The following is a 15,568-nucleotide window of genomic DNA, read 5'->3' as shown; positions in this document are numbered from 1 at the left end:
ATATTTGAACAGCCATCATTTGCAGGTGGCAGGACTTTGTTGTCTCAGGTCTGGGGGAACTTTTAGAAGGCATAACCACAGCTGTGGAAGTTTGGAGCCTGACACCCATCTCCAGTGTGACCTCTTGGGAAACCCCTCTCGCCACCTTCACTGAGCGCTTCCTCAACTGAGGCATATACCAAGTAATCCTAAGCCCTCAATGTGGAAGTCCCATTCGCGAAATGACACACACCACAACTGCAGCAGTAGCCATCAGATTTTTTATTTACAATAACCATCTGATGGTTTTTTAACATTAAACATCAAGTTTCACCCAAGTGACTACCCTTGTGACTATTTGTGCAGTACCTTTCTCTTACACGTGCTCCTACATGGTGCTTCCCCTGTGGCTTCAGCAGATGTGGAGGCCCCTTGCTCACTTTCTTGCTGCTCCTGTCTCGACACCTTTGGTGGGCATCCTCTGGGGTTGCGAACCTGTGAGGGCTCAGCATCAGTCTGCTGCTCCTGCGACTGTGCAGGGGTTGAGACGCCAATCTCAGTTGGGTGGGGACTCTGGTGGGGCGCTGACCGAGGGCTCTGCAGTGGCATGGAAGTGTGAGCGCTTGGAGAGGAGCCCCCACTTCCTTGATGTCTGCCACCAACTTCCCTCTCATGGGTCAGGTCCCCCTCAGCGCTTGCAAGTGGCTTGATGCTGGAAGGATGTTCCCGATGGTCGGGGAGTCCAGAACCAGGGGTCACAGTCTAAGGGTAAGGGGTAAGCCATTTAGGACAGAGATGAGGAGGAATTTCTTCACCCAGAGAGTGGTGAACCTGTGGAATTCTCTGCCAAAGAAGGCAGTAGAGGCCAATTCATTAAATATATTCAAGAAGGAGTTGGATATATTTCTTAAGGCTAAAGGGATCAAGGGATATGGAGAGAAGGCAGGAACAGGGTGTTCTTTATGTACCTTTAAGGGAATAACTGGTCTCAGACTGCAGTACCGGCAGTGACCACCCCTGTATAAAAGGCCCGAGCAGGCTTCTGTAGTTTCAGTTTCCAGGTTGTCTCCATTCAGTAAAGACTTGTTATAATCAACTCCTGCAGTCCGTGTCTCAATTATACACGGACATAATACAGGGTACTGAATTTGGATGATCAGCCATGATCTCATTGAATGGCGGAACAGGCTCGAGGGGCCGAATGGCCTACTCCTGCTCCTACCTTCTATGTTTCTATGTTGAGAGCACCTTGCTGCACATCAGGGGGGCCATGGGGACCCGTATCTGCACTGGCAGTCCTACTCAGAAGGACTTCCATGAAGGTCTGGTTTCTCTGTTCAATAGATGACTATCGCTCCTCCAGAGATGTCATTCTATTCAGAACACTCACCATGTTTTCTGCACTCTGGCGACTTATCACCTCCATGGAGGTTGCCATCCTTTCCATGGTGATGCGTTCATGCGCCAATGACTCCACAAAGGCTCTGCCCATGTTCGCAATGGACTCCTCCATTCACCCCACACTCGCAGCGACCCTGGAGACAAAACCTGCCAGAGACTCCTGCATCTGTTCCTGGAGTTCCAGCACCGCTGATCTTATGGGTGGACCCAGAGGCAGAGGGTCGACATGCAGCTGAGCCGAGCTGGGAGAGTCCTGCGCCCTACGACTAGGACTCTCCACTGCTGTCCCTGTCTCCACAATCTGCTGATGCTCACTTGTGAGCTGTGATCCACCAGGTGACAACACTGCACTATCTCGCGAAGATACCACCGAGGTGTGAGTTTCTGTGCTGGTGCTGGGTGTGCTGAATTCTGCTGACGCTGCACTCTCAGAGGTTGCAGCTTCCTCTGAGGAGTCTGGATGCTCAGGCTCTTCCTCCTGGCTAGTGGGGACGGGTGCTTGCGATGGTCCTGTGGGGGAGTAAAGGAAAGAGTCAGAGATGTGATGCCAAGGTTACATGCACATTGCATATTGCAGATGATCATAAGTCCATCTGTTAGAGCTTCGGAATCATTATCAGCGACTCATGCAATGTCAATGAGAGAGATGGAAAACTATTCTGTCACCAGCTTGCTGTGATGCACCCGTCTGTCCGTCCCCTGTAATGATATCAGCAAATAGAGATGGTATTTGCCTGTTTGATTATGATGCCTTACCAGCATGTTTGCATGTATTGATTGCTTGTGCCTGACCAGCAGAGGGCATGTGACCGAGACAAGCAAGGCAGTTTAGTTTAGTTTCAGTTTCGTTCTAGATGCATCACTAGCATCGTGTCTCCTGTAAAGCTGTATAAAGAGTTGAACAGACTTTAGATTAAAAGACATTCTCTTTCATAAATGTCTCGTCATTGAACTCACAAAGAAATCAATACATGGTGTCAGAAGTGATTGAAAGAGATGAAGAGAAAAAATCTGAAGTTAAATCAGCTCTCCACAAATTAGCAAGCCAAAAGAGAACATCGTTGCTTACCATTGGAGAATAGCTAACGAAGTGAAAAAATGGAAGGTTTACACCCACCGGCGATGCTTCAGTTGACAAGCAATGTGGCTGAAAATTGGAGGAGGTTCAAACAACGTTTGGGGTTGTATTTATCAGCAATCGGAGCTGACGAGAAAGGTAATAAAAAGAAATCGTCACTGTTCTTACATGTCGTGGGTGATGAAGCGCTGGAGGTGTATAATAACTTCACATTCGCTGCTGATGGAGACAAAATGAAGCTAGATAAAATAATGGAACAGTTTGAGGCCTACTGCATACCTAAACGTAACGTGACGTTTGAGAGGCACAGATTTTTCACATGTGTACAGAAAACGGGTGAGACTATTGATCAGTATGTGACTGAACTGAGAAACCGAAGCAAATCATGTGAATTTGGGGGACTGACAGACTCGCTGATAAAAGACAGACTGGTGTGTGGTATTCCAGATAATGGTCTAAGGGAAAGGCTGCTAAGAGAGCAAGATCTAGACCTGGGAAAAGCCATAGCACTGTGTAGGGCTACAGAGACTGTGAAGTTGCAGGCAAAGGAGCTGTTCAGTGACAATAGCTGCAACGTGGATGCAGTGAGAAAGAACGGATACAAACCGTTTAACAAAAAGAGCGCCAATGTGAAAAAAGAGGCGTGGCCAGCGAACGAAAATGAAAGGGACAATCGAAAGTCATGTAGTCGATGCGGTACACAGCATCCACCAAGAAAGTGTCCAGCATATGGTAAAACATGCAATAGTTGCAACAAGAACAACCATTATGCCCGTTGCTGTAAGAACCAAATACAACAAAGCAAGGTCCATGCAGTAGATGAAAGCGACATAGAGGAGTTCTATGTAGATGTTATGTCTGAGAACAAAAAAGAAGAAAGAGACTGGATGTTGACACTAAAAGTGAATGACATACACATTCCATTTAAATTGGATACTGGAGCACAAGTTAATGTGATATCAGAGACTGATTTTAAGAAAATTAGACCCAGACCAAAGATACATGGAATCAAAGTGAAAGTGACAGGATACTCAGGTACTGAAATACCAGTGAAAGGAAGATGCATTGTCAAAGTGACACACAAGGACAGAGAGCACACGTTAGCATTAATCGTGGTGCCAAAGGAGGTGCAAGCCATACTAGGTTTAAAAGCCTGTGAGAGACTGAACCTGGTAAAGGGAGTCCTCGTTGTGGAAAGCGAAGGAGAGACAGTCTATGATGAACTCATGAAAGAGTACAAAGACCTATTTAAGGGTCTAGGCTGCATTCCAGGAGAACACACGATCAGAGTAGATAAAAGTATGACACCGGTCATACATCCATGCAGAAAAGTTCCGTTTGCTCTTCAAAAGCAACTGAAGGCAGAGTTGGACAGGATGGAAAGCCTGAACGTGATTCCGAAGATAGATGAGCCAACTGAGTGGGTGAGTTCCCTCGTCATAGTGGACAAAAAGAATGGAAAGCTCAGAATTTGCCTGGATCCAAGAGATCTAAACAGAGCAATAAAGAGAGAGCACTTCAAGCATCCTACACGTGAGGAAATCATGGCACAGTTTGCAAATGCAAAGTATTTCAGCAAGTTAGATGCATCATCAGGATTTTGGCAGATGAAATTGGATGAAGCAAGTTCAAGACTGTGCACGTTCAACAGTCCATTTGGCAGATACAGATTCCTAAGGTTACCATTTGGCATTGCCTCAGCTCCTGAAGTGTATCACAAAACTATCCATATGATCTATGAGCACCTGGAGGGAGTTGATACATCAATGGATGACATCATAGTATGGGGAACCACGAGAACTGAGCATGATGAGAGACTGAAAAAAGTGCTGGAAGCAACAAGGAAAACAAACTTGAAGCTGAATAGAGAGAAATGCCAGCTCGGGGTGACAGAACTGACATTCGTGGGAGATATCCTTAGCAGTGAGGGCATCAGACCAGATCCCAGAAAGGTGTCCGCCATTGAGAATATGCCAAAGCCACAATGCAAAAAGGACGTGCAGAGGTTTAATGGAATGATCAACTACATGGGGAAATTCATATCCAACCTCTCAGAAAAGATGGCGTCACTGAGAAGACTAACTGAAAAGAACATAGAATGGGAATGGAATCATGAGCATGAGAAGTCATGGAGCGATCTAAAGAAACTGCTCACAGAGGAACCAGTTCTGAGGTTTTATGACCCAGCGAGACCCATCAAGATATCATCAGATGCATCACAGAGTGGGCTCGATGCCATTCTTCTGCAAAAATATGACTACTGGCAACCTATTGCATATGCATCGCGCTCAATGACAGACGTGGAGACGCGATATGCTCAAATAGAAAAGGAGCTGCTCAGCATCACATACGCCTGTGAAAGATTTCACCAGTTTGTGGCAGGACAAGCAATCAGTGTCGAGACTGACCATAAGCCCTTGATTGCACTGTTCCAAAAGCCACTAAATAGCTGTCCGCTTAGAATACAAAGAATGATGATCAGGCTGCAACGCTATACACTGAATGTTGCGTACACACCGGGTAAGCTGATGTATACAGCAGACACGTTGTCCAGAGCTGTAGACCCAAGTGAGCCCGCAAACACCACAGTGGATGAAAAAGTGAACGCCTACGTGGACATGATCACAAGTGCACTGCCCATAGCAGATGCAAAAATGGAGCTCATAAAGACTGAGACAAACAAAGATGAAACAATGAGACGACTGAGGAAAAGCATCTTGGATGGATGGCCCAACATGAAGCAAGACTGCTCACCTGACATAGCAGAGTACTGGAACTGCAGGGCGGAACTATCAGTGGTCGAAGACATCATCTACAAAGGAAGTAAAATAGTTATCCCAAAGAGTCTGACAAAAGAGATGCTAAAAAGGATCCATGGAGGACATCTGGGAATCGAAAAGTGTAAGAAAAGAGCACGAGAGGTGATGTATTGGCCACGAATCAACCAAGATGTGACAAATGAGGTGTCAAACTGCACAATATGCCTGAAATATCGAGCAAGCAATCCGGTAGAACCACTAAAGCCACACCCAGCACCAGACAGACCTTACCAGAAGGTAGGCGCTGACCTATTCGTATGTCAAGGGAAGGACTATCTTGTAGTCACAGACTATTACTCCCTGTATCCAGAGGTTTGTAGACTGCACACCACCACTGCAGATGCTGTGATAACATGTATGAAAGCCATATTCTCCAGACATGGCGTGGCAAGCGAGGTCTTCACAGACAACGGACCTCAGTTTTACAATGCAAGTTTCCGACACTTTGCCAAAGAGTGGGACTTTGTCCACACAACGTCAAGTCCTCACTTTCCACAGTCCAATGGTCTAGTGGAAAAATCGGTCCAGACAGTGAAAAGACATGTACAAGGCAAAAGACAGTGGAACTGACTTCCACCAGAGCATGCTTGTACACCGCACAACGCCGCTCGAGTGTGGTAAGTCACCAGCCCAACTCCTTATGGGACGTCGGCTAAGGTCAAACCTACCCATCCCGGAGAACCTCCTGAAAACAAAAGAGGGGGAGAAAGTGAGGAAGTTCAAAGAGCAACAGAAAGAAAAGCAAAAGTACTACTATGACAGAGGAACACAAAACCTACCTGAACTCCACACTGGTGACCAAGTAAGGTTCAAAGACAAAACAAACACATGGACTCAGAAGGGAACTGTCCTGAGTGAAGTTCAACCAAGATCATACACCATTCAGACAGATGAGGGTGCTGTTCTGAGAAGAAATCGTCGAGATCTTCTCATGGGACCAGCCACAGCAGGTCAAGAGACTGATACTGTTGAACAACCTGATCACACAGCTGAGAACACATCATCTGAGGCAACAACTCAGATTCAAGGACAATCAATCAGAAAATCCTCAAGACACGTGAAGCCTCCTGAGAGACTCATTGAGCAAATTTAAGGACTATTGTTATAGAAGGAAGTAATGTTATCTTATTCTTTCTTCAAGTTCTAGTGTATTGGGAACCTAGGTAGTGGAAAAGAGGGAAGTCATATGAAGTCAGAAATAGATGGTAGAAAGGTGAGAAGCAATAAGCAAAGGAGAGAAACACAAAGGGCCAAACTAATTCATAATGAGAGTGTGAAAAAAGCAAGCCTGAAGGCTTTGTATCTTAATGCTAGAAGCATTAGGAACAAGGTGGATGAATTAGTTGTGGAAATAGAGGTAAACAAGTATGATTTGATTGGGATTACAGAAACGTGGCTGCAGGGTGGGCAAGGCTGGGAACTTAACATCCAGGGATATACAATATTTAGGAAGGATCGGCAAAAAGGTAGGGGAGGTGGGGTAGCATTGCTGGTAAAGGAGGGGATTAATGCAATGGAAAGGAAGGATATTAACTCGGATGAAACGGAATCTGTATGGGTAGAAATGAGAAATAGCAAGGGGAGGAAAACGTTAGTGGGTGTGATATATAGGCCTCCAAATAGTAATATGGAGGTGAGGGAAGGCATAAAAAGGGAAATTAGAGAAGCGTGCGATAAGAGCACAGCTGTCATCATGGGTGACTTTAATTTACATATTGATTGGACTACCCAAACTAGTAAAAATTCTGAGGAGGAGGAATTCCTGGAATGTTTTCGGGACGGTTATCTGGACCAATATGTCGAGGAGCCGACTCGAGATCAGGCCATTTTAGACTGGGTATTGTGCAATGAGAAGGGACTTATCAGCAATCTTCTTGTACGAGGCCCCTTGGGTCAGAGCGATCATAATATGATCGAGCTCTCAGTCGAGATGGAGAGTGAGGAAATTGAATCAGAGACTAAGGTCCAGAACTTAAATAAAGGGAATTACGAGGGTATGAGACGGGAATTGGGTAAGATTGATTGGGTGGTGTTTCTGGGGGGATTGACAGTGGATAGACAATGGCAAGCATTCAAAGATAGAATGGAAGAATTCCAGAACATGTTTATACCGGTTTGGCACAAAAATAAACCTAAAAAGGTGACTCAACCGTGGATAACGAGGGAAATTAGGGACAGCATAAAATCAAAAAAAAGGGCCTATCAACTGGCAAAAAAAAGCACCAGACCGGAAGATTGGGGGCAGTACAAGATACAGCAAAAGAGGACAAAGGGATTAATCAGGAAGGGGAAAATAGAATACGAAAGTAAACTTGCAGCAAACATAAAGACAGACTGCAAAAGCTTTTATCGGTATATCAGGAGGAAAAGACTGGTAAAATCCCAAGTCGGTCCCTTGCAGTCTGATTCGGGAGAACATATAATGGAGAATAAGGAAATGGCAGACCAATTAAACTCATACTTTGGTTCTGTATTCACAAAGGAGGACACGAATAACCTCCCAGGAATATCGGCAAACATAGGGACTAATGAGAGGGAGGAGCTGACAGAAATTAGTATATCTAGGGATATGGTGTTGGGTAAGTTGAGGGGACTGAAGGCCGACAAATCCCCGGGGCCTGATAAACTACATCCTAGGGTACTTAAGGAGGTGGCCCTGGAGATAGCAGATGCTCTAAGGATCATCTTCCGGAACTCCATTGACTCGGGAACAGTACCCGTGGATTGGAGGGTAGCTAATGTTACCCCAATATTTAAAAAGGGGGGTAGAGAGAAAGCAGGGAATTATAGACCAGTAAGCCTTACATCGGTTGTGGGCAGAATGCTAGAGTCCATTATTAAGGATAAAATAGCGGAGCACTTGACAAATGGGGAAAGGATCGGACAGAGTCAACATGGATTTACAAAGGGTAAATCGTGTTTGACTAATCTGCTGGAATTTTTTGAGGAAGTAACTGGTAAAATAGATGGGGGAGAGCCAGTGGATGTGGTGTACCTTGACTTCCAGAAAGCCTTCGATAAGGTTCCACACAAAAGATTATCATGCAAAATTAAGGCTCATGGGATTGGGGGCAAAGTATTAACGTGGATAGAGAACTGGCTGGCGGATAGAAAACAGAGAGTTGGAATAAACGGCTCGTTTTCGGAGTGGCAGGCAGTGACCAGCGGGGTGCCGCAAGGATCTGTCCTGGGACCCCAGCTGTTCACAATATATATAAATGATCTGGATCAGGGAATTGGATGCAATATTTCCAAATTCGCTGACGACACTAAACTAGGAGGAGGGGTGGGCTCTGATGAGGATGTCAGGAGGCTACAGTGCGATTTGGACAGGTTGGGGGAATGGGCGGATATGTGGCAGATGCACTATAATGTGGATAAATGCGAGGTTATCCACTTTGGGGGTAAAAACAGGAGGGTAGATTATTATCTAAATGGCAATAGATTGGGAGATGGGGAAGTGCAGAGGGACCTGGGTGTTCTTGTGCACCAGTCACTGAAGGAGAGCATGCAGGTGCAACAGGCGATTAAGAAGGCAAATGGTATGTTGGCCTTCATGTCAAGGGGGTTCGAGTATAGGAATAGGGATACCTTACTACAGCTGTACAAGGTGCTGGTGAGACCGCATCTGGAATATTGTGTACAGTTTTGGTCGCCCCATCTGCGGAAGGATGTTCTTGCCATGGAAAGAGTGCAACGGCGATTCACCAGGCTGATACCTGGAATGGTGGGAATGACCTACGAAGAGAGATTAAATAGTTTGGGCTTGTACTCACTGGAGTTTAGAAGATTGAGAGGGGATCTCATCGAAACATATAAAATTATGGCAGGCCTGGACAGGCTGAATTCAGAGAGAATGTTTCCAATGGCCGGGGAGCACAGAACCAGGGGCCACAGTCTAAAAATAGCAGGCAAATCATTTAAAACAGAGATGAGGAAGAATTTCTTCACTCAAAGAGTGGTGAGCCTGTGGAATTCCCTGCCACAGAGGGCTGCGAAGGCTAATTCAATAAATATTTTCAAGAGAGAATTGGATATATTTCTGAAGGCTAAGGGGATTAAGGGTTACGGAGAAAAGGCGGGGACGGGGTACTGAACTGGTAAGATCAGCTATGATCTCAGACGAAGATCAGCCATGATCTCATTGAATGGCGGAGCAGGCTCGAAGGGCCGAATGGCCTACTCCTGTTCCTATCTCTATGTTTCTATGTTTCTATGTGAACACACAAAGCAAGGTTGAAAAACCTTGATCATGATAATGATAATGTAAGTTCATTAAGTGTTACAGTTAAAATGCAGATTAATACAAAGAAAACATGTTGTTAGTTAAAAGTAAAATACTTTTGTTTTAAGAAAAGGAGATGTAATGATATCAGCAAATAGAGATGGTATTTGCCTGTTTGATTATGATGCCTTACCAGCATGTTTGCATGTATTGATTGCTTGTGCCTGACCAGCAGAGGGCATGTGACCGAGACAAGCAAGGCAGTTTAGTTTAGTTTCAGTTTCGTTCTAGATGCATCACTAGCATCGTGTCTCCTGTAAAGCTGTATAAAGAGTTGAACAGACTTTAGATTAAAAGACATTCTCTTTCATAAATGTCTCATCATTGAACCCACAAAGAACTCAATACATCTCCCACTTGGGAATCGTCCTCCACTCCCACGATCTCCAGGGCCGCCTCCTCCCAGGGGGTGAGCTGGGCTACTGAGAGTGGCCCTCCTCCTGTCCTCGCTCTTTCCCTCTTATTGTGAGCTCTCTTTTCCTGCAATGAGGGAGACAAGTGGAGTTTGAGTGAGAATGAAGGAGTGAGTGTAGAGAATCTATAGCATAGATGCTTAGAAGGAGACAAAGATGGAGTGAGGTGGCAAGACCAACGGCTCCCCCTGTGTGTTGTAAGTTGTTTTCATAGGATCACAGTGATAGGGAGTGTGAAGGCTGTATAGTCGAATAGTTAGGTGAATGTGACCATAGAGAGAGAGGGAATGGGTAAGGGTGCATGGATGTCAGTGTCAAGTGGGATATGGAGGAAGAGATTGCTAAAGCTGAGTGCTGGTGAGGAGAGGCAATGGGGATCAGATTGAGGGTGATGGGAAAGTCATACTCACTTTTCCAGTGCGCAGAAGGTCATGAAACCTCTTCCTGTACTGAAGCCAGGTTCTGCGGGTTATCGACAAAGAGTTGACCTCCTGGACCACCTGGATCCACACAGCCTTGGTCTGCTGGGGAGACTTCTTCCTCCCTGAAGACGGGAACAGCACCTCTTTATTGGCTCTTGCTTCCTCCACTAAAGCTTGCAGGGCAACGTCATCAAACCTGGGAGCAGACCTAGGTCTCTCGCTGGTCATTCTGCCTCCAGGTCCCTCTAACATGAAGGGCCAAAAGGTTGGCAGTCTGCAGAAGAAGCAAGGCTTGTTGCAGACCTTAAATGCAGCAGCAATGATGACGTCATCGGAGGCGAGTTTCAGACTGAAAAAACGAATTGGGCCATGGGTTCCCACACGTTGGAACTCAATTGCCCACTTAAGTTAAAATCACATCATTGTCCCACATCGATTTAGAATCGGGTGGCTAACACAAAAAGCGGGTTACACGACCCCAGCCCACCCCAGTGACAAAATCGAGCCCATAGAGTACAAAAGTGTGGAAATTATGATGAACCTGTATAAAACACTGGTTCAGCCCCAACTGGAATATTGTGTCCAATTCTGGCCACCACACTTTAGGAAGGATGTGAAGGCCTTAGAGAAGGTGCAGAAAAGATTTATGAGAATGATTCCAGGAATGAGGGACTTCAGTTACTTTAATAGACTGGAGAAGCTGGGGTTGTTCTCCTTGGAGCAGAGAAGATTGAGTGGGGATTTGATAGAGGTGTTTAAAATCATGAGGGGTCTGGACAGAGTAGATAGAGAGAAACTGTTTCCATTGTCAGAAGGGTCGAGAACCAGAGGACACAGATTTAAGGTAATTGGCAAAAGAACCAAAGGCAACGTGAGAAAAAACTTTTTTACGCAGCGAGTGGTTAAGATCTGGAATGCACCGCCTGAAAAGGTGGTGGAGGCAGACTCAATCTTATCTTTCAAAAGGGCGTTGGATAAGTACCTGAAGGAAATTTTTTTGCAGGGCTACGGGGAAAGGGCAAGGAAGTGGGACTAGCTGAGAGTCGGCATGGACTTGATGGGCTGAATGGCCTTCCGTGCTGTAACCATTCTATAATTCTATGAATTACACACTTATAAGGCCTAAACAGAACTGTTGCCAGCTGCAAACTTTCAGTCTGGAGTTAGAATGGTTCCTTTCAGAGATGATGACTGTTGCTGTTCATTTTTTTCTTTTGGATCAGAAGGGCCTTCGAGCACCTCTGACAGAGCAGCAGATTGGAGTGAGTGCCATTGAAATGCTTTTGCAGATACTGACAGACTGACCAACTGTGCAAATGATCTGACCCCGCAATTTGGGACTTGGTCGACATTTTTGTGCTTGGGCGGTCTGGGTTCTGTTCCACCACATTTGCACTGGCCGAGCAGGCACCCCCAAAATTACTGGTCCCTAGTCTTTACGTTACCCAGTGGAATTCAGAAGTTAAATAAAGCACCTTGGGGCATTTTACTACGTTAAATGTGCTATATGAATGCAAGTTGTTGTTATATTTTATGGACGTTAAGTATGTAAATTTGTTATCCTCAACAGAAATAAATGAAAGCAGGAGTTTAAAGAAGCTGAAGAATTTTTATCACAATGTGGCAGAACATAAAGACGTAACAAAATTAGTAGCAATGTTATCTGCTTCTGTCAACACTATGAGGGATGCTGTCACCAGTGCACGAGAAGAATTTCAAAGATTCAACATGCTGTGGTTACAAGACAGAGATACTACAATTAAGGTATTGCAAAAATTTGTGCCCATCCCTCACCTCTAACATTTCCCTTCCTGGACTTCTGTCTCTCAATTTCTGGTGATGGACCTTCCCCAGACATTTATGACAAGCCTATGACTCCTCCAACTTCTTGGATTATATTTCTTTGTAACCTGGGTCCTGTAAGGACTCCATCCATTTCTCTTAACTCTCAGTGCCCTCTGAAGTAGTTGAGCAAGTCACTCAGTGGTAAAAACAATCACCATTTCTCAAAAACGAGGCCCAAAGACATGGGCCTGAGAGCAGAGATGGTGAAGACAGTCGGGATGATCAACCCTATTGAAATGCATTGGCAGGTTAAGGAGGAATCGCATGCTAAATTGTCAACTTAACCAATATGTTCTAAATGCTGTTGTGTAGGTAGAACACAGATTGGAGAAACTCAAATAAGGCGTGGTGGGAAAGGTGGGCAGGGATTTGGCTGGCGGTGAACCATTAGCATACTTTAGAGAAAAAGGAGATAAAATTAGTGATAAAATTAGAAACACATGGATGAATTAAGGACAGAGAAAATTTATTTGTTAAAGACAAGTTGTGTTTTCTAAATTTAATAGATTATTTGAAGAAGTGACTAATTACATTTAAAAAGTACTTGGATATGCACTTGAAGTGCCATAACCTACAAGGCTATGGACCAAGTGCTGGAAAGTGGGATTATGGTGGATAGCTCTTTGTCAGCTGGCACGGACAAGGTGGGCCGAATGGTGTACTGGCCACACTAGACGTGCTCCTATCTAGTTATCCAGCAAGTTAAACACTCAATTCAAAATAATTCTTCTGAAGCCGTTTGCTGTTTGAAGCCTTTACTCGAACAAATTTGTGAAACTGTAAACAAAGACAAAGTATGTTTTGTACATAAACTGAGTACTATACATTCGATATTACATAAGATATAACATATTTACAACAGTAGAATGGACTAATTGTATAACTATCTAACATTTGGACTAACTTCTATAACTATCAAATATTAACCTTTTATAAACATAGTATGATCAAAATATTACTCTGACAATGTTGCTATTATGCTAAGGAACAAAGATACTCACAGATATTGCACTTGGCCTAACATATGAAATCAGATTACATTAGATTGTGAATGGAACCTCTCATAGCAGATTCTCCATTACTCAAGTCAGGTTCTTCCTAGCAAAACTGCTTCCTGGGGTCAACAGGAAGAAAGGTAGGAAGGTCAAATTACATCTCACAGGAAGAAAGGAACAAAGGTCAAATGACCTCACACAGGAAGAAAGATCAGATGACCTTTCCAGCATACAAACTGTTAACACAATAACCACCACCAGAGGGTGCTATCTGCACACACAAAATGTTCATTGGTCCAGAACACTCCCCGTCTGGGTCGTTAACGACTCCACATAGTCCGAACTCTACTTGTCACTGGAGTCCTCTGGCGACAAAAGAAGAACCACCTCAGAGACAGTCCGTCGGTGTCGATGATAGGATGCAGCTTCCGTAGACTGCTGTGGGGGGGTAGGCTGCGTTCTGCTACGTACAGTTCCAACCTGGGTATGGTGAGGTCTGGCTGGGGCGCCAACTTGCCTCTATCAAAGACGAAGCCGATTTTGCTTTGTCCTTCTTGAGTGGTGACCTTCAGATAAGCCACACTTGCAATGGCCTTAGCGGATGCATCTGCAAAGACACAAAGCTCTTTGAACTGGGCATTTAAGGGAGAGAAAGACGAATAGCAGCGAGGTATTCGGATCTCCTGTAAGTCTTGGAGTGAGTCTCTCCATCTGTCCCACTCTGCTTCTATCTCTTCAGGGAGAGGTGAATCCCACTCTTCAGCGCGTGTGGAAAGTTCCCTGAGGAGCAGCCTGCCTTGTATGGTGACAGGGGCTAAGAAGCCGAGAGGGTCGTATAGGCTGTTGACTGTAGAGAGCACTCCTCTACGTGTGAAGGGTTTCTTGGCGTCTAGGACTTGGAACGTGAACGTGTCTGTTGCTATGTTCCACGACACCCCTAGGCTACGCTGTAGGGGGAGGTAATCAGTGAAGAGGTCTAGGTCCTTGACGTCCTTAGCACGATCTTCAGGGGGGAATGCCTCCATCACTGCTGGTCTGTTAGAGGCTATCTTATGCAGCCTGAGGTTGGATAGTGCAAGTAGTTCCTGGGCTCATCCGAGGGTACTAATGGCCTCTGCTTCGGTCGGGAATGACTTCCGTGCGTCGTCGACGTAGAACTCTCGTTCGATGAACCCTCTCACATCACTGCCAAAGTCGTCGTCTTCTTCCTTGGCAGCCCTCCTTAGTCCGTATATGGCGACAGCAGGGGATGGGCTATTCCCAAAGACATGGACACGCATTCTGTAGTCCACAATGTCTCTATTGGGGTCATTGTCCCGATACCACAGGAAGCAGAGGAAGTCTCTGTGGTCTTCTCTCACCACGAAGCAATGAAACATGTGCTGGATATCGGCAGTGATGGCGACGGGCTCTTTCCTGAATCTCATGAGCACTCCCAAGAGGCTGTTGTTAAGATCGGGCCCTGTGAGGAGTACGTCGTTGAGAGAGACGCCCTGATATGGTGCACTGGAGTCAAACACCACGCGGATCTGTCTACTGCATGGGGTAAGGTAGCTTGGACGACCATTCTCCAAGATGAAAGTCTTGAGTGTGCTCACCTGAGATGGCTTGTTCTCTAGTGTGCGACGTCCTACAGGGTACACATTAACGAGGCATATCTTGGAGCATGCTCTTGCGCTCACTCCTGCTCCACACACCTCGTTGCACCTGGATGTAATCTCTGGACCAGCAGCTCCCTCTCTCTCCCCGCCGTGCTCTGATGCGGGAGGAGGCGTCTCTGACTACCAAGGAGCTGGGCCTGGGTGTAGTGCTGAAATGTGCCGATCACTTTCACATTCAGTGCATTTTGCATCCACCTTGCAGTTCTTGGCGAGATGGCTCGTGGACGAGCAGCACCTGAAACATATAGAGTTCTCTTTAAGATATTGTTTCCGATCTTCCAGGGACATCTCCCTGAAGCCTCTGCACTTCTTTAAAGGATGGGGCTTGTTGTGGATAGGGCATTGTTTGCTCATATCCTCAGATTTCTTCTGAATCTTTGTGTGCTCAGTTGAGGACACTTGCATTTTGTGGACAGATATTGGTGTCTTTCCATGTCTGTCGAACTTGTCTCTTCTGGCAAGTGCTGGGTGGGAGGAGAAGAAGTTGAAGCTGGGGTCGTTCCTGGCTTTGGCTTCTTTACGGATGAATTTAACGAACGCAGAGAATGGTGGGAACGCCACGTTGTGCTTTAGCTTGAACTTTGATCCAAACGTTATCCACTTCTCCTGCAGGTTAAATGGAAGCTTCTCAATGATGGGACTTACCCCTCTGGAAGTGTCTAAGTACGAT

At 45.5% G+C, this 15,568-nt stretch overlaps 1 long non-coding RNA gene across 1 annotated transcript in view; it reads left to right on the top strand.

Annotated features, from left to right (window-relative positions):
• Positions 1 to 15,568, top strand: part of LOC147113153 (uncharacterized) — a 76,563-nt gene that overhangs the window by 18,554 nt on the left and 42,441 nt on the right. Inside the window, exon 2 of the long non-coding RNA XR_015079629.1 lies at positions 11,968 to 12,161. This is a non-coding gene — a long non-coding RNA (uncharacterized LOC147113153). The remainder of the gene's footprint in view (positions 1 to 11,967; positions 12,162 to 15,568) is intronic.

Source organism: Somniosus microcephalus, chromosome 9 (genome assembly GCF_052327205.1).
Source record: "Somniosus microcephalus isolate GS21.2 chromosome 9, FLI_Smic_1.0, whole genome shotgun sequence".
Lineage (NCBI taxonomy): Eukaryota > Metazoa > Chordata > Chondrichthyes > Squaliformes > Somniosidae > Somniosus > Somniosus microcephalus.
This window is presented reverse-complemented; position numbering and strand designations above follow the sequence as displayed.